This window comes from Lemur catta, chromosome 13 (genome assembly GCF_020740605.2).
Source record: "Lemur catta isolate mLemCat1 chromosome 13, mLemCat1.pri, whole genome shotgun sequence".
In the NCBI taxonomy this organism is placed as follows: Eukaryota; Metazoa; Chordata; class Mammalia; order Primates; family Lemuridae; genus Lemur; species Lemur catta.
The window spans coordinates 30,119,427-30,142,155 of NC_059140.1; the positions used below are offsets into that span (position 1 = coordinate 30,119,427).

Consider the following 22,729-nt stretch of genomic DNA (forward strand, 5'->3'; position numbering starts at 1 on the left):
GCAGCTAGGCCTTGAACCCCACAATGTCAACTGCCCGCCCGCAGATCACCGGCACTGGGGGAGAATGTACAGGGTCCACCAGGCACCAGAGTTGGGGGCCTGACGAGCTCAGAAGTACACAGTAGCTACTCGGCTAGACAGCCACCAAAAAGAAAGAGGAAAAAAAGAGAAGAAAAGAGAAAAAAAGGAAAAAAAAAAGAAAAAAAAAGGAAAAAATAATGTATAATTCTGAGACTCTTCGCTGCCTTTCCCCTTAGCGCAGCTCCGCTCCTCTCCCTGTAAGCGCATCTCGGCGGGGATCCCCTGGAGTCTAAGCTCTTTCCCGCTGATGTCTCCTGTCCACAGAGTTCATACAAAGCCACAGCTCTTGCCATGGGGTCACGGACTAGGGGAGGGACCCGCGCGGCCCCCTATGGATCCACAGCAGCCAGGCTGTGGACCCCAAGATGGCGACCGCATGCCCCCCGGTCGCCGGCCCTGGGGGAGAATGTTCCAAGTTCGGCAGGCACCAGAGCAGAGGCCTCGTGAGCACAGAAGCCCGCAGTAGTTCCCTGGCAAGAGGGCTGCCGAAGAAGAAAAAGAAAAAAAAATCTGTAATTCAGCGACTCTTCGTGGCTTTTCACCTTAGCGCAGTTCCGCCCCTCTCCCCTTAAGTGCCGCCTCCCGGTGGAGATCCCCTAGAGTCTAAGCTCTTTCCTGCTGATGTCACCTGTCCACAGAGCTCCACATCTCTCCCGGTGATTCTGCACCGGCTTCAGGCAGATCCCTGATTAAGTGGGTGTGGAGGTCAGGGGGGAAACAGGCCGCTTTGCTGTGGGGCTGAACTCCCAAACTCGTTGGTGAGGCGGGTACAGCCAACCCGCACTCCACTGTCTATTGTCCATCCCACACTCTCCAGATTTTCTGGATCCTATTTCCCGTTCACCTCTGTTTTTTCTTGTTCTCTGTGTCCCACGTTGGCTCTCCATGGGTTCACACCTCTGTTCTTGTCAGGGAGCAATCCTCTAGCATTGTGGCAGGCCGAGATCCGTGCCTTCCTCTCTGGGAGCGCGAATCCAGGAGGTCACCTCCACTCCGCCATCTTCCAAACTCATTCTGCTTCTTTAAATTTCTATATACAGCAGTATGTGCTATCCTTTGACCATGCCTCAAATGATGTCATGTTCAAAACACTCCAAATGTTTCCCAAACACAGTGAGAATCAAATAAAACCTTTAATGTGGTCTTTAAATTCCTATTGATCTGACCCTTCATTCACTTTCATTTTTCTTCACACTTCAATCAGATCTAACTCTTCATTGCTTCTACTTTCTTTTCACTAACTTCACTTTAGCTACTTTAGTACTGAGACATTGTAAGAAAGTGCATCTTGCAGGGCTTTTGCACGTGTTACTTTCCAAGCTTGGCTGGTTCTTATCTCAGATAATCTCAACTCTGTCTCCGATATTTCAGGTCTCCCTTCTAGTATCATCTTCTCAGCTCATCCTTGGACATTTCATTTAATGTAACAAGTCCATGTCATTCTTTAACCACTTATATTCCTTTGCTGTGCTTTGCTTCATAGTGTTTTTCTCTACCTGAAATTTTATTAAATAGCTATCTGTTCATGTGTTTTTCTTGCATATCTTTGAGTCATGTAAGCTCTTTGGGTAAACTATTTGTTCTTTTCAATGCTGTGTTCCTCACACCAAGAACAATTCTATCTAATTTATGCTCTTCTGAGTGCTAAATATATGACACTGAATAAAACAGAAGAAAGGTAAGTGTGCACTGAACATCTATTAGCTCTGTTAATTCATAAATTAATTAACCAATGTGAGTTGGGAAAATAACTATTCTACCACTTATAATTTTAGGCCATATGGAAAACTATTTTCAGTTTTAAAACAATCATTTCCATTTTTAAAAGTTTGTATCTTGCTTTCCTATCTGTTTTCTCATCTAGTTCTCTGTCTTTCTCATTGGAATCCCACTGACAAGGGTTGTGGAAATGTGATGTAATTTAAAGAATCTTAGATTGTATGTCAGAATATCTGTATCTGAACATACAATTTGTTAATTAATAATATGTGAACTAGGGAAATTAATTTCTCCTTTAAAGCCTTAGATTATTCATCTTTATATTGAAGACAATAATATGTCACTCCTAGGAATATTAGAAAGAAAAATATGTAATTTTTTAAGTAAATTATAAAATACTATCTGTATGTAGGCTATGGTGTTCATAATAGTAACCTTAACATTGTTATTAGTACTTTGCCTAAAACATGTACAATCCAAAGATATAAAAATAATTTTACTTTTTCTAAATGTTGTATAATGGAAAATATGCCATGCTATTCTGTAGCTTGGTACCATTTTGTTTTCCCTCCTGGTTTATGCTTGGTGTAACTTTTGACTTTAGAGTTATCCTTAGCTCAGTTTAAGTGAGAAATTAATGATAGTTTGTGACACTTAATTCTTCAGCTATGTATATTATAGTTTATTTAAAATAATACTTCCAGAATGCAAAGAAAAGTAGTTATAATTTAATTTTCTCCTTCATTACATCTCCTACTGAAATAAAGCTAAGAAAATAATATTGATGAAAACTTTTCTTCAAAGATGAAAAGGAGAGGTTAAATAAATGTGTGTCTTCAGTGGCCCAAAGAAGCAAAATGCAATAGAAATTAATTTACAGAATGCACAGTAGCCAAAAGTATGCAAGGTCAAATTTTACTAGATATAAAAATCGATATAAATCAAGGTTCTGCTCCCAGAGAACTGTGTTAGATCTCTACATGGCCTTAGATTTAACTTTTCTCCCCTTTTTTTTCCTGCTACTGCTAATCATAATATTGATGAGAATAAAAACCATTATTATTAGTCCCTTACTATATGCTAAAATCTAATGCAATTCCCATAAATACATTATACTTTTTATCCTTAAAAGGCCACTACAAATACATACCCTTGTTCTCATTTAATAAAGAGGGAAACTGAGGCTAGAGAGGTTAAATACTTGCCGTGATAGAAAGAGGGGTCATTTGAATCTCCTGTATTATCCAGATCACAATCTTAATCAAAAACTACTGTTATCAATTGCCTTTCAGTACCTCAGATCCTTCCTTCATTTGCCATTTTCAGGCATTTCACAAATTCAGGTCTCCATAATTTTTGCTGGGGTTACTACAGGAGTTCCCCAGTTGATTTCCACACCAGCAGCTCTTCAGCAGTTATTCTGATCCTCTGTGCCAAAAGCTCTCATCAAGAGCAGAACAGGAATAAAGAGCCTCAGTAAGAAGAGAGGGAAAGGACGGTAGATAGCTGCCGGGGAGGCTGACCTATTTATTAAAGAAGAGGTTTTCTCACTTGGAGTCGCAGACACAATCTCATGTGCCATTATTCCCAAGTGCCCTTCAGTTTCAGCTTTGCAGCTGACAGGGCTGTTTTCCCGAAATACCTGTCTCTGCTTTGTTCACTTTGCTTCCCTCATTGAACTTCATGTCTACACTCTGTGGATTCTAATTGTTTGTTTCTAATTTTTATCTTTTTTTCTAAATCAACCCATACTTCATTTGTGCAATGATAATGAGATATCGGGGAGAGAAGCAGCAAATTGACGGAAGACATAGTCTTTGGAGGCAGTGAAATCTAGGTACACAACCCAGACTGATCAATATCTCAGGCCAAGTTAACAAACTCTTGAGACCTTAGTTCTCTTTTATAAAAATAGAGACACAGCCATATTTCACATCTTAAGATACTATAACAAAATGTAGAAATTTGCTGTGCTTGTAAATAGAACTTAACATATATAATCATTTCACCTGCCTTCTACCTTCCGTCAACTGGTCAATTTGATAATAGGAATCTGTCTATACATTTTTGATGGATAGGTAGGAAAATACACAGATAGCTAGATAACTTTAATGAGGTAGGTTTAAATTGCTGACCCACAGGTTATGGGTTTAGACCAAAAAAATACCAAGTTCAATAAATGATATTTTGAATAGTGTTTTCAAAGCAAATAGAAAGAATGCAAGAGTGATCAGAAGAAAATATCAAGAAGATGTAACAGAAAGTTAAGTACTTTTAAATAATAATAGGATCCCACCCATAATGTATAACATTTCTGGTGTTCCCTGGGAAAGAAATTTGCCTTATATTACACTGTATTAGCATATGTCCAATAGAGCACAAAATTGCTTCTCTGCATTTTTACATTTTCACCCTCTTCCCCAATGCCCTCATTACAGCCAGATATGTTTTATACTGAAAACCCCCTGGCAAGAAGAAGGACAAATACAGACAACCACAGATCTGTCTCCCTCTTGCCATCTTTCCAGTGGCTAGAAGAAAGTGAATCATTCCTGTGCATTACGCTAAAGTAAACTATTACTTGACATTTGTACATTTTAAATATTAGTAAAACTGTAATTTTATTATGTGATATTTTGTGTGTGATAAAAAATTCTTTTTGTCATAATTATCTTACAATATTATAAAAATTTAATATTTTTAACTAGATATTCCTAATAAGAAGTTACCTCTTAAAGACTATGAAACACTTCCCACCTCTGTGGTAGTGAACAAAATAAGTTTCTACAATGAAAACCAAAGGTGCAATAAAATATTTACAATATAGGATAAAATTATATTACTATAAAATGAGAAAAAAAATCAGAGTTTTGAAACTCTCCTTTCCATTATGAAATTATTCAAGAATAAAATATATAAGTTTTAATTAATGACAAAAATTTTCTTTTAAGATTGTATAACAAATTGTATAATTGTTTAATAAAACCATGGCCATACGGTATCTAATATTCCTTTGGATACTTGTAAGTATTTTTGTCATTTTTAAAAATTTATTTCAAAATATTAGGAGGGTCTGAATGTTTTTGTTACATGGATACCTTGTATAATGCTTAAGTTGGGGTTTTTTTCCTGTGCCCATCAAGAAAACAGTGTTGATTGTACCCAATAGGTAAGTTTTTACCCCTCAACCCCTCCCACCTTCATCCCTTCTTGGTTTCTATTGTCCTTTACATCTCTTTGTGTCCATGTGTGCCCATCGTTTAGCTCCCAATTATTAGAGAGTATATGTGGTGTTTGTTTTTCCATTCTTGGGACGTTTCCCTTAGCATAATGGTCTTAAGTTCAATTCAAGTTGCTGCAAACAACATTATTTCATTCTTTTTTACAGATGAGTAGACTTCATGGTATGTACATACCACGTTTTCTTTATTTACTCATGAATTGATGGCACCTATGTTGATTCCACATCTTTATAATTGTGAATTGTGCTGCAATAAACTTTTGAGTGCAGGTGTCTTTTTGATAAAATGTCTTCTTTTCTTTTGGGTAGATATCTTGAAGTGGGTTGCTGGGTTGAATGGTAATTCTACATTTATTTCTTTTAGGAATACTGTTTTTCATAGAGTTTGTACTAATTTGCAGTCCCATCAATAGTGTATAAGCATTCCTTCCTGTCCACACCCACACTAGGATGTATTGTTTTTTGACTTTTTAATAATGACCATTAGGACAGGGGTAAAATTGTATCTTATTGTGTTTTTAATTTTCATATCCCTGATGTTTAGAGATATTGGGCATTTTTTCATTTGTTTGTTGGCCATCTGTCTATCTTTTTTTAAAATTTCAGCATATTACAGGGATACAAATGTTCAAGTTACATATGTTGCCTTTGCTCTGCCTGAGTCAGAACTTCAACCATGTGCATCTCCCAGATGGGGCACACTGCACCGTTAGATGTGAATATACCCACCTCACTCCCCGCCGCCACCTGCCTGACAACTGATGAGTGTTACTACTATATGTGCATGTCAGTGTTGATCAGTCAATATCAATTTGATGGTGAGTTTTTCTATTCTTGTGACACTTCTTCTAGTAGAATGGGCTCTAGCTCCAACCAGGGTAATACAGGAGGTGCCAGATCACCACTGTTTTTGTGGCTGAGTAGTACTCCAACGTATACATATATCACATTTTATTTATTTATTTATGTGATTTCTGGATATAATGGGGGTACAAACATTTTGGTTACATGTTATGACTTTGCCTCACTCAAGCCAGGATTGGAGGCTTGCCCTTCCCCCATGCAATGCTCACTGCATCCATTAGCTGTGAGTTTACCCACCCCATCAACCCCCAGTGAATATTACTACCTTGTGTTGATCAGTTAGTGCCAATTTGATGGCAAGTACATGCGGTGCTTATTTTTCCATTCTTGTGCTACCTCACTTCGGAGGATGGGCTCAAGCTCTATCCAGGATAATATAAAAGGTGCTAGATCACCATTGTTTTTGTAATTGAGTAGTATTCCATTGTATACATATACCATATTTTATTAATCCACTCATGGATTGAAGGGCACTTGGGTTGTTTCCACATCCTTGCAATAGTGAATTGTGCTGCCATAAACATTCAAATGCAAATGTCTTTATTATAGAATGCCTTTTGTTCCTTTGGGTAGATGCCTAGTACTGCTATTGCTGGATCAAATGATATTTCTATTTTTATCTCTTTGAGGTATCTCCAAATTATTTTCCACAGAAGTTGTACTAATTTGCAGTCCCACCAGCAGTGTAAGAGTATCCCTTTCTCTCCACATTCTCGCCAGCATTTGCTGTTTTGGGACTTTTTGATAAAGATCATTCTAACTGGGGTTAGGTGATATCTCATTGTGGTTTTGATTTGCATCTCCCTAATGATTAGAGATGTTGAGCACTTTTTTATATGTTTGCTGGCCATTATTCTGTCTTCTTTTGAAAAGTTTCTGTTCATGTCCTTTGCCCATTTATTGATGGGCTTGTTTGATTTTTCTTGTTGATTTTTTTTTGAGTCCTACATAGATTCTTGTTATCAGCCCTTTATTGGATGTATAGAAGGCAAATATTTTCTCCCATTCTGTAGGCTGTCTATTCTCTCTAATGATAGTTTCCTTGGCTGCATAGAAGCTTTTTAATTTGATCAGGTCTCATTTATTTATTTTTGTTGTTGCTGTGATTGCCTATGGAGTCTTCTTCATAAATTCTTTCCCTAGGCTGATATCTATATGAATTTTTCTCATCTTTTGAAAAACTTCTGTTCATGTCTTTTGCCTACTTTTTAATGTAGGTGAGTATTTTTTTGGTTTTTTTTGTTTGTTTGTTTGTTTGTTTTTCTTGTTGATTTGTTTGAGTTCTTTGTAGATTCTGGATATTAGCCCTTTCTTGTATGTATGGTTTCTGAATATTTTTTTCCCATTCTAACAGTTTGTCAATCTACTCTGCTGATTATTTGTTTTGCTGTGAAGAAGTTTTTCAGTTTAACGAAGTCTGATTTATTTATTTATTTTTGTTGCTGTATTTGTCTTTGGGATCTTAGTCAAAAATTCTTTGCCTAGACTTATACCTAGAAGAGTTTTTCCAAAATTTTCTCCTATAACTTTTATGGTTTCATGCCTCACATCTAAGTCTTTTATTCATTTTGAATTAATTTTTGTATATGGCAAGAGATAAGGGAGCTGTTTCATTCTTCCTCATGTGGTTATCTAATTTTTCCAGCACTATTTATTGAGTAGGGCTACTTTCCCCTAGTGTATACTGTTGCTTGTTTTATTGAAGTTCAGTGGTTTAAGTAGTTGGTTTTATTTTTGGGTTCTCTATTCTGTTCCCTTGGTCTATGTCTCTACTTTTATACCAGTATCGTGCTGTTTTATCAATAGTTTCTGTTGCCTTGCCTTGCCTTGCAGTATAATTTGAAGTCAGGTAATGTAATGCCTCCAGATTTGTTCTTTTTGCTTAGGGTTGCTTTGGCTCTTCTGGCTTTTTGTTGTTGTTGTTGTTGTTGTTGCAAATGAAGAATAGAATTATTTTTTCTAGATCTGTAACATATGACATTGGTATTTTGATGGGGATTGCATTGAATCTGTAATCACTTTAGGCAGTATAGACATTTTAACAATGTTGTTTCTACTGATCCATGAGCATGCAGTGTGTTTTCATTTCTTTGCAGCATCTATGATTACTTTCATCAGAGTTTTATAGTTCTCTGTGTAGAGATCTTTCTTCTCCCTGGTTAAGGATATTCCTATATATTTTATTTTCTTTATAGCTATTGTAATTGGTATTGAGTCCTCGATTTCACTGTCAACTTGGCTGCTATTAGTATATGCTATTGATTCGCATACATTGATTTTGCAACTTGAGACTTTGCTGAATTCATTCATCAATTCCAGGAGTCTTTTGGTCGAGTGTTTAGGGTTTTCTAGATATAAGATCATATCATCAGCAATTAGGGATGGTTTGACCTCCTCTTTCTTGATTTGGATACCCTTAATTTCTTTCTCTTTCCTCTTTGCTCTGGATAGGATTTCCAGTGCTATGTTGAATAGCAGTGGTGACAGTGGACACCTTTGTTTTATTCTGGTTGTTAGGGGAAATGCTGTCAACTTTTTCCCATTCTGTATGATGTTGTCTGTGGGTTTTTCATATGTGACTTTTATAATTTTGAGATATGTGCCATCTATGCCTATGTTGATGGTTTTTACCAAGAAAGAGTTCTGGATTTTATAAAATGCTTTTTCTACATCTATTAAGATGATCATATGGTTTTTGCCTTTACTTCTGTTTGGGATACTCATAAGTACATTTAAAGAGTAGTAGTTCATGGCAACAAACATTATGAGATTTGGGAAAATCTGTGTTACTCATTAATTCTGACTTCCCTTCACTTTCGGTATTGGGTAGATACAACTGGTGTTAGGATTGACAGGTATAAGTTTTTCAGTTTAAAGAAAAGGGCTAGAATTTTATGGTTCCTTCAGTTCAAAGGATTTTTGACTTTGTGGCTATCTTTGCCATCAAGGCTGACTTCATGAATCTGAACTGCTGAAAAAGTTTTTATACAACCATATTCATTGGTGACTAATACATGATTGAATTGTAAATGTTTTGATAATGTTTTTTGTAGAAATGTAGCAACTGCCAGCAGCCAGTTTTCTCATTATTAGCCTGTTGCAGCAAGAGAAAGACACCTCCATTACATCTTCAAGTGAAATATATATGCCTTGAAGATTGAAATCACTAATTTTGTTTAGTTGAAACATCTACCAGAAAGCATTAGCCATAGTAGATGCTCAATAACTATTTGTGGATTATGGTTCCTGACTATAAAGTTTAATGTGGTTTGGCATTAATAAAAAGAGTTGCTTTTCAGAAATATTTGCATTGTTGCACACGTACACTGAGTGGACTGATATGCACAACAAAACCACTAAGAAATTGTTTTGACTTTATGATATCTAAAATGCAAAGGCAACGTAATTGTTAAAATCCATAGAAAGAAATGGGACCTGAGATAACTCAAAATTTTGCAGAACATGCAAAAGGCTGGACAATACATGAAGAAAATTGAGTAAGATTACTGACTGCCAACCTGGAAGATTTTTTATGTTCTTATGGAATGATTAATCCTGTAAATGTTTCAGCTAGGATCCAAACCCACCTACTCATGAAAAACAAAATTTGGAGAGTTTAATCATTTCTCTTTTGAGAAAGTTTATGTAATGGTATCATATCTTTCATGTATCACAAATGGGAGGCAGAGGACCTTGTAAAAAGTGAGTTTCTAAAGTACTATAAAACCCAATTTAAATTTTAAGTTAAGTACCTTAAGTTCTCTGAATCTTAAGAGTTGTTATCTATAAAGTAGAAATTATGATATTTATGAATCACGATTATAGTAATGACTTTTCAGGATGTCTCTGGAAAATTTTATAAACTATCAGGAATTTTTAACCTTACATATTGTAAATATAAATTATAAATATATACATGATACCAAACTGATAATGGTAATGACACAATGAGATAAGACTAAAGAAGATATTTATGCAATGATATATTTCAATACATGCTCAAAAATTATGTCAAAAAATTTATTTTGGATATGGCTCAGTTTCACCTACTTTTCATCAATCTTCAATTGCTGAAGAATTGAATTCAGTGCAGTCAGTGGTACAGTTTGAATAGCACATAAATAATTTGGCAATTACTATTCTTTATTAGCAGCTTTATTTAAAAGAATATTGAAATGAGTGTTTTGAAAGGAAAAGGGTTAAAAGGAGTACTTTGGAACACGAGCACTGGGAAAAGAATGCAAGCTTTGAATCAAGCTCGTCTGGGGTGGAAATTTCACCCTGTCACTTCATAGTTGGTTTTCCTATGGCTGGCTACTTAAACTGCTTTTTTGTAAAACTCAGCTCCATCATCTGTTTTGAAGTAATTTTTTACAGGGGTGATTTTAATATCTCACAGAGTTGGTGTGAGGATTTTATAGAAAAAAATCTTATATTTATTTTTCATCAGCAAATATTTGTTGAGTCTCAGACAGTGGTTCTCAAACAATATTAATATGAAGCTCAGGATGCTGATTTCATGTGGCTCTGGTGCTGTCATTCATTTATAACAAACACATAATACTCTTTATTTATTACAAGAAAGATAATCACAATTTTCATTATGATATGAATGATGCTACAGATTTCGGAATATTTCTCATGTAGAATCTATATACATCAATCAGACTCATGGTAATTTGGGTGTCATTATTACCCTTGTTTAGCCAAAAATGATGTATAATCTCAAGCTTATTTAAAAGGAGTATATTTTAAACTTGCATTGAATTTGCATAAATAGCCCTAATAAACCTCAAGGTGACTAGTAGGAGGGGAGGCTTTGATGTCTGTCTCCTAGAGAATTATTGCTTCTCCCCTCTCACATACTCAAATTGTAGAGTAGTGTCAAGTAGCATTTCCACCTTTCAGGACTCTCTCAGAATTTCAGTTGTATTTTCAGAATTTCAGATTGAGGAGAGGTATTGTAATATCTGAGTTAAATGTCTGGATAAAACAGAAGATATCAAAGGTAATTTTTAATGCAGATATCCGGACATTCAAAACTATTTTGCCATATGGTAAGTGCCAATCTTTATGTGGGCAAGGTGAAGAGGGATAGGGATTTCAGATGTTTTCCTGAATTTGTCAGTAGAGCTTTACTGTAATTCTATTTGCATATTAAGCTTCTGCAATATAAATGTTCCTTCATGAACTGAAATGCTTGTAGAAGTATTTGCTGTCGTCCTTTAACATAGATCTGTTTGAGAATTCAACAGCACCTGCACAGTGAGAATGGGATAAAAAATGGAAAATATTTCATTTGTTAACATATTAGCCTTTAGGATCAAATGGATTTAATGCATGGGCTTGTCCTTAAAAGTAGTAACTACTTTGTCAGGATTTGACTCTTTGGGTTTATTTTTTTCTAAGCACCTAGTTGCTACAAGTGTGAGAGATTTTTCACAGTCTATTAGGTTCCTCCTTAAATTACCAGCCCTTCCACTACTGCCTCCTGAGATGATTACAGGCCACTGGATGGAGGATTGAGGAATTCCAAAACTTTTCAGTAATACATTTAGAGACAATTTGAGTTACTCCCAACAGATGGCTAATTACATCTATTGTGTGGTGATTTAGTTCTTAAAGGCAATCTTATTACCCAGTTCTTGTTTGAAGAGAGGACAGCTCACTGTTTCCATGATGTTACACTAAATTTGGAAGGAACATTAGAGATAATCTCTAACTCCTTCATTATGAAGATGGAAGAACTTACTTTGATAAAGTATGTGGGTAAATCACTTTTGAAAAGAATTTAACAAACTCTAATTGTGGGACAAAATAGGCAAAACACTGTGTCTTTTGTACTGGGGCGGGGGGGGGCGTTCCTTTACCTTGCTTAGAAGGAGGTTAAAAAAACAATGTACCCAATAATCTATTTGAGAAGGTAAAATGTGATGAATATATATATAATAGTAGAAAAAGAGAAAGGACCATTGGAACTGATAGATATTCCCACAGTGGCAAAATCTGGCACTGTTTAGCAAAGGCAGTGACATTTGAAATAGATCTTGAAAAGCAAGTAAGATTTTGATAAGCAAAGAGGAGGAGGACATGGCAATAATTTAGGAAGAAGGAGGAAATCATGTTGTCCAAGGCAGAGAGGGCTTTTATAATGGAAGCAAAAAGTGTGTCGTGCTCAGTATAATGAGAGATCTGGCACTAGTGGCAGGTTGGACAGATGGACAAGTTCCATGCTTAAGAATCTGGGTTTTATTTTATAGGAAATTCAAACTTATTGAAAATATTATCAAAGTGAAGAAGTAACATGATCAGAAATATAACTCAGCTGCAAAAATATTGCCATTACACACACACAAAAGAGATGTGGATTATTCAACCAAAGGTCTGACACTGTCTATTGCAAATGGGAAATATCTGAGAATTTGTGTTTGCTGTAGGATATCTCCTGTAATATATATCAAGTATGTTTTATTTCATAATACTTAAATGATTTTTTTCAAATGCCTTACATATTAAATGGTTTAAAATCAACTTCCTTTCAAGTAGAAGCACATATTTATCTCATGACTTTAATCCATGGTTAATACCCTTCACAATTTCTAGCTAAGCATTAGAATAAGAAATCAAGTTCATATTAAAAATTGTAATAATAGTTCTATTAGTAGTAATAACACTAATACGCAGCAGAGGTAGCAGTAATTATCACTAGTGTGCTTGTAAGTCAGCCTAGATATGTGCTTTATGTGCAGAATTTAAATTCCTCTTCACATCAATTGTATTATATAAAATATTATTATTGTCCTCATTTTACAGATAAGGCCCCTAGGGCTTAGAGACTAGTGAAATAGCCCAGTCTCACAACAATAGAAAGTATGTATTCTGTAAAGTAAGACAATTTATTTTTATTCTGATTAAAATGGAAACACACATATTAAGATTTTTCATAATAAAGAAAAGTTAAAAGAAATACTATAACAACCAAAATTCCATCACCAATAGATGATCATTTATATTATTGGGGCATATTTTTATTAACACACACATTTGACATGCATGAGGAAGTTTGCAACTGCATTCCATTACAAATGTGCCTTCTTTGTAATTTCAAAAGTTTACTGTATTTTTTCCTTAAACAAAGTTTTAATTAAAGTTTCTGTTTACTTTTTAGGGGAGAAAAATGTGAAAATTGTTATTTGCCCCTTGGACCCAGTGATGCACTCAGGAGCATAGATTCCTCACGAGCAAGTTTTAATCTTACATTTTAAGATCCCAACCTCCAAAACATGGTATAACCTATTAGGAAAAAGAAAGGTCGGTGATGTGCAAAGTGACCTGCCCCCTGAAATAGTTGTCTTTGAGACACTTTCCAAGGAAACAGCAAGCATTTTGAAAGGACATGCAGTACAGCCTGCTCCACTGTGCCCCAACCATTAGCCCATGCTTTACATAGTCCTTAAGATGTTGTCCATGCAAAAAGAAAGTGCTGGAGTCATTTCAAACAAATCCACCTCCCTGTACCCAATGTTCAATTGATCACCAAATTAGGTTATTTTTACCCCATATATATTTCTCAAATCTGTTTACTTCTTTCCATGTCTACAACCACTAATTATCTCACAGCTGAATTCATGAAGTAGCTTCCTAAATATTCAAGTGCAATTTGCCTGTTTCTCTAATCCATTCTGCGCATCATAGCCAACATGTTTTTTTTTTTTTTTTGGTAATGCAAATATGATTATCTATATATCAATTCTTTTACTAAAACTCTACCAGTGTTTTGTTTCATTTTAATGCATAGCAATTATTTCTACCAACACTAGAAAAAGAGTGTGGAGGGGAAAGAGAAAGAGAGAACAAGAAAAAGATGAAAAAGTAAAAAGGATAGAGTGAAAAGAGAAGTGTTAGTTTTATTTGTAAGCCCCTCTTCACGTTGTTAAAGACATCTCAAGGAAATTTTAAAAAATTAGTATCTTTTTCCTTTCAGTGGTTCACAGGAGTCTGAAAGATTTTCTTACCTGTCCATATATTTCACTTGTTTTCTCACGTAAAGGATTTCTGCTGCTTTTAGAACAAAAGGAACAACTTGTAAATGGAATATCAGGACTTGTGTGACCTGCTAGTTCTCTCCAGGCTCAGGCTACCACAGTATCCATGCTGGATGGACATTGTCCTTCCCAACATTGACAGGAAGATCCATAGTTCAGTTTTGTATAACTAAATTTTGTATGTCTATTTATTATCTAAGTAAAACCTCCAAACATCCAGTTTGAATACATGAGTTGGAGTTTCAGGAACAAGGTCACAATCTGGAGAGAGAATTTGGCAGTAATTAGCAGATAGATAATTTATAAAGTCATTCAACCACATGACCTTCTCAAGGAGAGAGTGTGAATAAAGAAGAGAAGACGGGGGTACAAATATTTGGATTACATAACTGCCTTGTACCCCCATAACATGCTGCAATTAAAAAAATTAAAAATAAATAAATAAGAGACACAACAAAAAAAAAAAAAAAGAAGAAGAAGAAGAAGATGAACAAGGATCAAGCTCTGTGGTTTTCTGATGGAAAGAGGTTGGAGAGAAGAGGGGCCAGCAAAGAAAATTGACAGAGAGGACCAGTGACTCAGTCATTAAACCAAGAGAGGGTGTGGTGCCCTCTGTGTTCAGTGAAGAAACTGTATCCAGGAGGATGAAATATTTATTGTGTTAAATCAGTTCTGCTAAAAAGTCATAGATAAAATGAAGACTGGAAATAGATCACAGGATGTAACAATGGGGGGGTTCACTGGTGATCTTGATAAGAAGTGAAATACTGAGACTAACACTTGACTGGAATGGTTTTAAGAAATAATATATTTAAGAAATAATGAGATTGTGAGTAGAGATACTCATGGTTTAAACATTAAACTATCATCACACATTTGGGTTTTGTTTCAATTGATTACTATTACAAATAAAAGGGCAATAAACCTGCATATTTGCATTAGTCTAATTATTTTCTAAAAGGGGTTATTATTTTCTACAAGTGAAATTATGGGGTAAAAGAATCAAAACAGTTTTTAAAAATAATTCTTGTTGCACATTCTTATGATGCTGAGAAAAATAATTATTGCCCCACCATTTTCAATTGTTAGACTTATTATTCCTCTTTTCTGTATTATTTGGACACAACTTACAAAAATATTTTTATTAATAACAGTGAAAGGACTCCAGGTGCGGTGGCTCAGATCTGTAATCGTAGCATTCTGGAAGGCCAAGGTGGGAGGATTGCTTGAGGCCAGGAGTTCAAGACCGGACTCAGCAAGAGCAAGATGCTGTCTCTACAAAAAGAGAAAAATTAGCCAGGTGTGGTGGCACAGGCCTGTAGTCCCAGCTACTCGGGAGGCTGAGGCCGGAGGATGGCTTGAGCCCAGCAGTTTGAGGTTGCGGTAAGCTATGATCACCCATCTGAACTCTAGCCCAGGCTACAGAGTGATATTCTGCCTTAAAAAAAATACTGAAAGGAGTCATCTTTTATTTATAAGAATATGCCTTGTGTTTTACTATTAGATGTGGTGCTGGCTGCTAGATTGTCCATTTATTTTTATTATTGAATCAATAGCATGTTCATCATAGAAAATACAGTTCTAAAAAAGTAGGGCATAAATGGAAATCTCCATTTACTGAGGTACATTTATATCTTCCGATAAATTATTGCAGTTTTCATCATAACAATTCTAGATTCCAAAAAATTCTTTTGAGGAATATTTCTTCTAAATTTGTGATATTCTGTTGTCTTGTGTTTTTATTTGTTGCTGACTTTGTCCATGGTCCACCCAATGGTAGAATAACATTTTAATTTTCATTTTGTAATTGGTGCTGCTGTATGCACTGCCTCAAGAAGAAGAGTGAGTCAGATGCATGACAAGATTTCAGCCAGTTTTTCACAAGTGTCTGGTGAAAATTAAATAAACATTATATATTTCTGTCTTCTATTGTTTGTCAGAGATTTCTTCAACCCATTTTTATCAGTAAATCATTCTTTTTGCTCTGTAGAATATATTAACTTTCTGTTTTGTTTTTTTTTTCCAGAATGTCTTTACTCCTACATTTATTCTGAAGTCATATTATCTAGAGTAAGAATTGGCAAACTATGGCCTGTGGGGCAGTCCTGCACCATGACCTGTTTTTGTAAAGATGATTTTATTGGAAGTCAGCCATACTCACTGAATTACATATCATTTATGGCTGCTTTTGCACAACAACAGTATAACTGAGTAGTTGGAATAGCAATTGTATGGCCTGAAAAGCCTAAAATATTTACTGTCTGCCCCTTTGCAGACAGGAAAAAAATTTCCAATCCCAAATCTAGAGCAATAGTTCTCAAATGTTCCCTTTTTCTCTCTTAAAAAATAATTTAAGGTACCAAAGACCTCGTTTATATGAATTATGCCTACCTATATTTACTGCATTAGAAATCAAACCTGAGAAATATAAAATAATTTATTAAGTCATTTAAAATAACTGCATATTAATACATTACATGTTAACATAACTATATTTTCCAAAATGAATTAATGTAGTGAGATGAGTATTACATTCTTTCCAAATATTCTTAATGCTCAGCTTAATAGAAGACAGTATTCCCATTTGTACTTCTGCATTCAATTTATTATGATTTGATGTTTTATTTGAAGTAGATAAAGAAAATAGATCCTCAAATAAATATGTATTTGGAAAACAGGGAGTATTATTATAGTCTTTCAGATAACCAAGGATACTCAACAATATGTATTAAATAGTTTCTTAAAGATTAGTTAGCCGCATTGAAGAATCAAAAACTATTTCAATCAACTTCTCTCATGCTGTTACATTCTACTTGCACTTTGAATAGATTATCTACTTGTGCATGATTTTGCAACATCATTTCAGTAAACACTGTCAAAAAACCAAAGTTGTTAAGACCACCAATCTCATCAGAAAGACTTGAAGTTCTGACTGGGGAGGATAGAGGTAGGGGGAGGGGATGGGTGTATACCTACATGATGAGTGCGATGCGCACTGTCTGGGGAATGGACACGCTTGAAGCTCAGACTCTGGGGGATGGGGGAGCATGGGCAATATATATAACCTGAATTTTGTACCCCCATAATAAGTTGAAATAAAAAAAAAAGAAACACTTTAGGATTGAAATGCTGGCTAACTCAAAGTAGAGGATATAAATTGCCAGTATTCTTAAGTTTTACTTAAAGCTCAAATGTTATCATTGCCAACAAATACTGCCAGGTGTTTTCATTTAGTGATAGACTTATGTTATACATTTTTAGAAAAGAAAGCTCGCTATTTATGCAAGTCATAATAACCATAACTTAGCTACCAGTTGTTCAAACAAGTAAAAGTGCTAATCTATTTGAAAAGCAGTTACTTCAGACCGACAATGAAAACATTTGCACAAGGGTTTTACCTAGAGTCAACTTTTGGTATGCAGCAGGAGTCCTTTTACATGGACTTGGTATTTTTGTCACACAGAATATTAAAAGGACATAAGGAGTTTTTGAACCGCACTTTGGGAACTGATGATCTAGAGTTTCTTATTTTGTTCTGTGTCACTTTGACTATTTACCAATACTAACAATGGCTTTAGTTCTTTTTTTCAATTCAGGTAACAAAAAGTCATCACATACATTAGATGTCACTGAAGTATTTCTCTCATTCTGGGTGAATGGATACCTAGGATCTCTCACCCCTAAGTTCCCAATCCACCCCATCGCAATCTAGAAAGCCCACTATAAATCTTATCAGTCTGTAAGGCCTTTCGGTAGCGTGCTGTGACCAATTGTTTGTGTCAGAAGAGAGTTTAGATTGTTGATACCTTTGAAGCAAACTAGCCAAACTTCTTGAAGCTTCGTAATTTCACAAGTAAATTGGAGGTATAATTTGGTTGTGCTTATCTCACAAAATGCAAAGACCACAGTTTAGATCATCTTTTATTTTCCCCAGCTTTATTTAGGATTAATTGACAAATACAAACTGTATATATATTTTCCACTTCTGGGCACATACAAAAAAGAAAATGAAAATAACATCTCAAAGAAATATAATATCTGCACTCTCATGTTCATTGCAGAATTATTTACAATAACCAGGATATGGAAACAACCTAAGTGTCCATGAATGTATGAATGGATATAGAAAATGTGACATAGGTAAATACCCTCACACAAACACACATGAATATTATTCAGCCTTACCTTAAAGAAAGGACATCCTACCATTTGCAACAACATGCATGAGCCTGGAGGACATCATGCTAAGTGAAATAAGCCAGACACAGAGAGAAAAAATGTGGTCATCCTTTGGCATCTGCAAGGGAATGGTTCCAGGATACCAAAATTTGAGGATTCTCAAGTCCCACAGTCTGCCCTGTGGAAACCACTGATAGAAAAAATTGGCCCTCTGTATTCATAGGTTCCACATCCCAGGAATATTGTATTTCTCCGTCCATGGTTTGTTGGACTGCAGATATGGAAGCTGTGGATATGAAGGGTCAACTGTAGTGCATGATCTCACTTACATGTGGAATCCAAAAAAGTTGAAGTCATAGAAGCAGAGAGTAGAATAATGACTGCCAAGGGTGATGGGGGAAGAGGGAAGAAAAGGTTCAGGGATGGGGAAATGTTGATCAAATGTTATAGTGCAAAGTCTCAGTTAGGCAAGATGAATAACTTCTGAGGATCTAATGGATAGCATGGTGACTCTAGTTAATAGATCACCTTTTTAAATATCAAATCTGTACCAGTGATTCATATATTATACAACTAACAGCCACAGTGGCACTGTAAGTTATGCATTCTATATTTATTTTCCAGATGGAAAACTGAGATGCATAGAAGGTAATGATTTCTCAAGCCCACATATTTTATAAGTGGAGAAGCCAAGGATTAATTTCAGACCTGACAATCTCCTGAGCTTTTACTCTTTCAGCTAGCTGGTTACTACCACAGTGTAAAAACTTTCTGCAAGACATAATGTGTAGAAGAACACAGGCTATTACATTGTTAAAATCAGGCACATTTACTTTGTAATGTTAATTTATGCATCCTTTATTACATCCCTCAAAGAGTTATATAACAATTTTTACCAGCAACTTTGGACATTTTCATATCACGACTCATTAATTTGTATATCTCAAAATATGATTTTTTTATTCCTCCCTAATCATAATATACACTACTCTGTAATTCAGTATAAGCATTTTTATTAGAGTTTGTTTTTTACAGCAGTTTTGGATTCACAGCTAAATTGAATGGAAGGTACAGAGATTTCCTATATTCCCTGCAGCCACACATGCATAGCCTCCCTCATATTAACATCCCCCACCAGAGCAGAACATTAGTTATATAATAAGCCTACATTAACATATCATTATCACTCAGAGTCTAGTTTAAATTAGGGTTCGGTCTTGTTGTTTTACATTCTATGAGTTTGGACAAATTTCTAATAACATATATTCATCATACAGAGTAGTTCACTGTCCTAAAAATCGACTGTGTTCATCCTTACCTCCCCACTAACTTCTGGCAACCAATGACATTTTTACTTTTTTCATATTTTTTGCCTTTCCAGAATGTTATGTAGTTAGAATCATATAGTATGTAGTATTTTAAGATTGGCTTCTTTCACATAGAAACACGCAATCAAGTTTTCATAGCTTGATAGCACATTTTTTTCTTAGTGCAGAGCAATATTTTTCTAGATGTACCACAGTTTATTCATCTACTAAAGGACATTTTGGTTGCTTCCAAGTTTTGGCAATTACTAATAAAGCTGCTATAAACATCTGTGTGCAGGTTTTGTACAGACATAAGTTCTCAAGTTTTGGGGGTAAATACAAAGAAATATGATTGCTGGATCTTATGATAAAAGTTTGTTTAGTTTTATAAGAAACTGCCAAACTGAAAGCCCAGACTTCACCATTCTGCAATATATCCGTTTAACAAAACAGCATTTATACCCCTAAATCTATACAAATTATAGAAACCTCACAATCTGTCTTCTAAAATAGCTGTGCCCTTCCCATCAGCAATGAGTGGGAGTTCCTGTTGCTTCACATTCTTGCCAGCATTCAGCAAAGTCAATGCTATAGATGTTTGATCATTCTAATAGATGGGTAGTGGTATCTCATTATTGTTTTAATTTGCATTTTTCTGAGGGCATGATGTGGAGCATCTTCTCATATGCTTATTTACCATCTGTACATCTTCCTTGGTTAGGTATCTGTTAAGGTCTTTTAGCTCATTTTTTTAATCAGGTTGTTTGATTTGTTATTGTTGTATTTTTAGAGTTCTTTGTGTATTTTGATTACCCATTCTTAATCAAATACGTCCTTTGCAAATATTTTCTCCTAGTCTATAGTTTGCCTTTTAATTTTCTTGAAAATGTCTTTGGAAGAGAAAGAATTTTTAACTTTAATGAAGTACAGTTTATCAATTATGTCTTTCATGAGTCTAGACTTTGGAGTATTATCTAAGAAGTCATCACCAAACCCAAGGTCATCTAGAATTCCTTCTACATTATGTATTTTAGGAGTTTAATATTTTTGCAATTTAGATTACCTGTGGGTTTCATTTTGAATTTATTTTTGTGAAGGGTGCAAGATCTGTGTCTAGATTCACTTTTTTTCTTGTATATTGATGTCCATTTATTCCAGCACCATTTGTTGAAAATGCTGTTTTTTCCTCATTATGTTGTCTTGGTTCTTTAGTCAAATCAGTTGATTATATTTATATTTATGTGGTTATCTATTCTATTCTATTGATGTATTTGTCTATTCTTGCACCAACACAGAAATTTCTTGATTATAGTAGCTTTATAGTGTAAAGTACTGATGTCAGGTTGTGTCAGTATTCCAACTTCACTCTTCTTTGATACTGTGTTTGTTATTATTGCTCTTTTTTCTTCTCCATATGAACATTAGAATCTATTTGCGAATATCCACCAAATAACATTCTGGGATTTTGATTAGGATAGCATTAGATCTATAGATCAAGTTGGAAAGAGCTACATCTTCACAATATCGAGTTTTCCTATCCATTAACATGCAATGTCTCTCCATTTATTTTGATTTTGTCTTTTTATTTCTTTTATTTGAGTTTTATAGTTTTACTCATATAGTATTTTGTTTTCTGTTTTTTTTGTTTGTTTGTTTTTGTTTTTGTTTTTGAGACAGAGTCTCACTCTGTTGCCTGGGCTAGACTGTTGTGGCATCAGCCTAGCTCTCAACAACCTCAAACGCCTGGGCTCAAGTGATCTTCCTGCCTCAGCCTCCCGATTAGCTGGGAATATAGGCCCACACTACCGTGACTAGCTAATTTTTTCTGTTTTTAGTAGAGACAGGGTCTTGCTCTTGCTCAGGCTGGTCTCAAACTCCTGAGCTCAAGCGATCCTCCCACCTCGGCCTCCCAGAGTGCTAGAATTACAGGCATTAGCCATCATGCTCAGTTTTACTCATATAGATTTTGTACACATTTTGTTAGATTTATACCTAATATTTCATTTTTGGAAGTGATAAAGTAAATGACATTGTGTATTTAATATTAAATTCTTCTCGTTCCTTTCTGGTATATAGGAAAGTGATTAACTTTCGTACATTAGCCTTGAATCCTGCAAACTTGCTATAATCCTTATCAGTTCTAGGAGTATTTTGGTTGATTCTTTTGGATTCTCTACACAGATGATCATGTTATATGTGTACAAAGAGAGCTTGCTTTCTTTCTTTTTTTTAGGCAAGCTCGAATTTATTGAGGAAAGAAAGATAGGATTATAGGGCAAGAGCAAGATATAGATTTGCAGAGCATGGTACATATGCCACAGATGACAGCCAGACCCATTTATCCAGCAAAGTGACAGCCAAAGGAAGGGTGCAAAGAGAGAGGAGAGCTTTATTTCTTCCTTCTCAATCTTCATAACTTTTATTTCTTTTTATTGTCTTGTTGCATTAGTTAGTACTTCTAGTACAATGTTGAAAAGCAATGGTAAGAGAGGAGATCTTTGATTTCTTCCTCATATCAGTGGAAAAAAATCGAGTTCCTCACTATTAAGTACAATGCTTCCTGTAGGTTTTTTGTAAATATTGTTGATCATGTTGAGGAAGTCCTCCTATCCTTATTTAATTGAGAGCATGAATGGATGTTGGATGTTGTCAAATGCTATTTCTACATCTATTGATATGAACACCTAATTTTTCTTCTTTAGCTTTTTTATGTGATGGATTAAAATGATTAATATTTATTTATATTATTTTAATTGGCAAATCATACTTACATACATTTATGGGTAACAATGTATATTTTGCTACATTCACACAATGTGAAATAATTAAATCGAGCTAAATATCAATTAATTGTTATTAATTCATTTTTGAATGTTGATCAAGTATTGCATACCTGGCATAAATCCCACTTGGTTGTGTTTTTTATTTTTCCATAACAAATTGTTGGATTTGACTTGCTAATATTTTGTTAATAATTTTGCATCTATATTCATAAATAATATTGGTTTGTGGTTTTCTTTACTTGCAATATCTTTGTCTGATTGTGGTTATTAGTGTGATATTGGCCTCATAGAATGAGTTAACTGGTATCCTGTCTGAATCAATCTCTGAAAGACTTTGTAGAGAATGGGCATAATTTCTCCCTTAAATGCTTGATAAAATTCACCTGATGCTTTATGTTTTGGAATGCTGTTAATTATTGATTTAATTACTTAAATAGGTATTGACCTATTAGAATTATCTATTTCTTCTTGGTTGAGTTCTTACAGGTGGTGTGTTTCTATGAGTTGGTC

General features: G+C 34.9%; 1 pseudogene; it reads left to right on the forward strand.

Moving 5' to 3' along the window:
* The first annotated feature begins 446 nt into the window (after positions 1-446).
* Positions 447-22,729, forward strand: part of LOC123649066 — a 36,343-nt pseudogene continuing 14,060 nt past the window's right edge.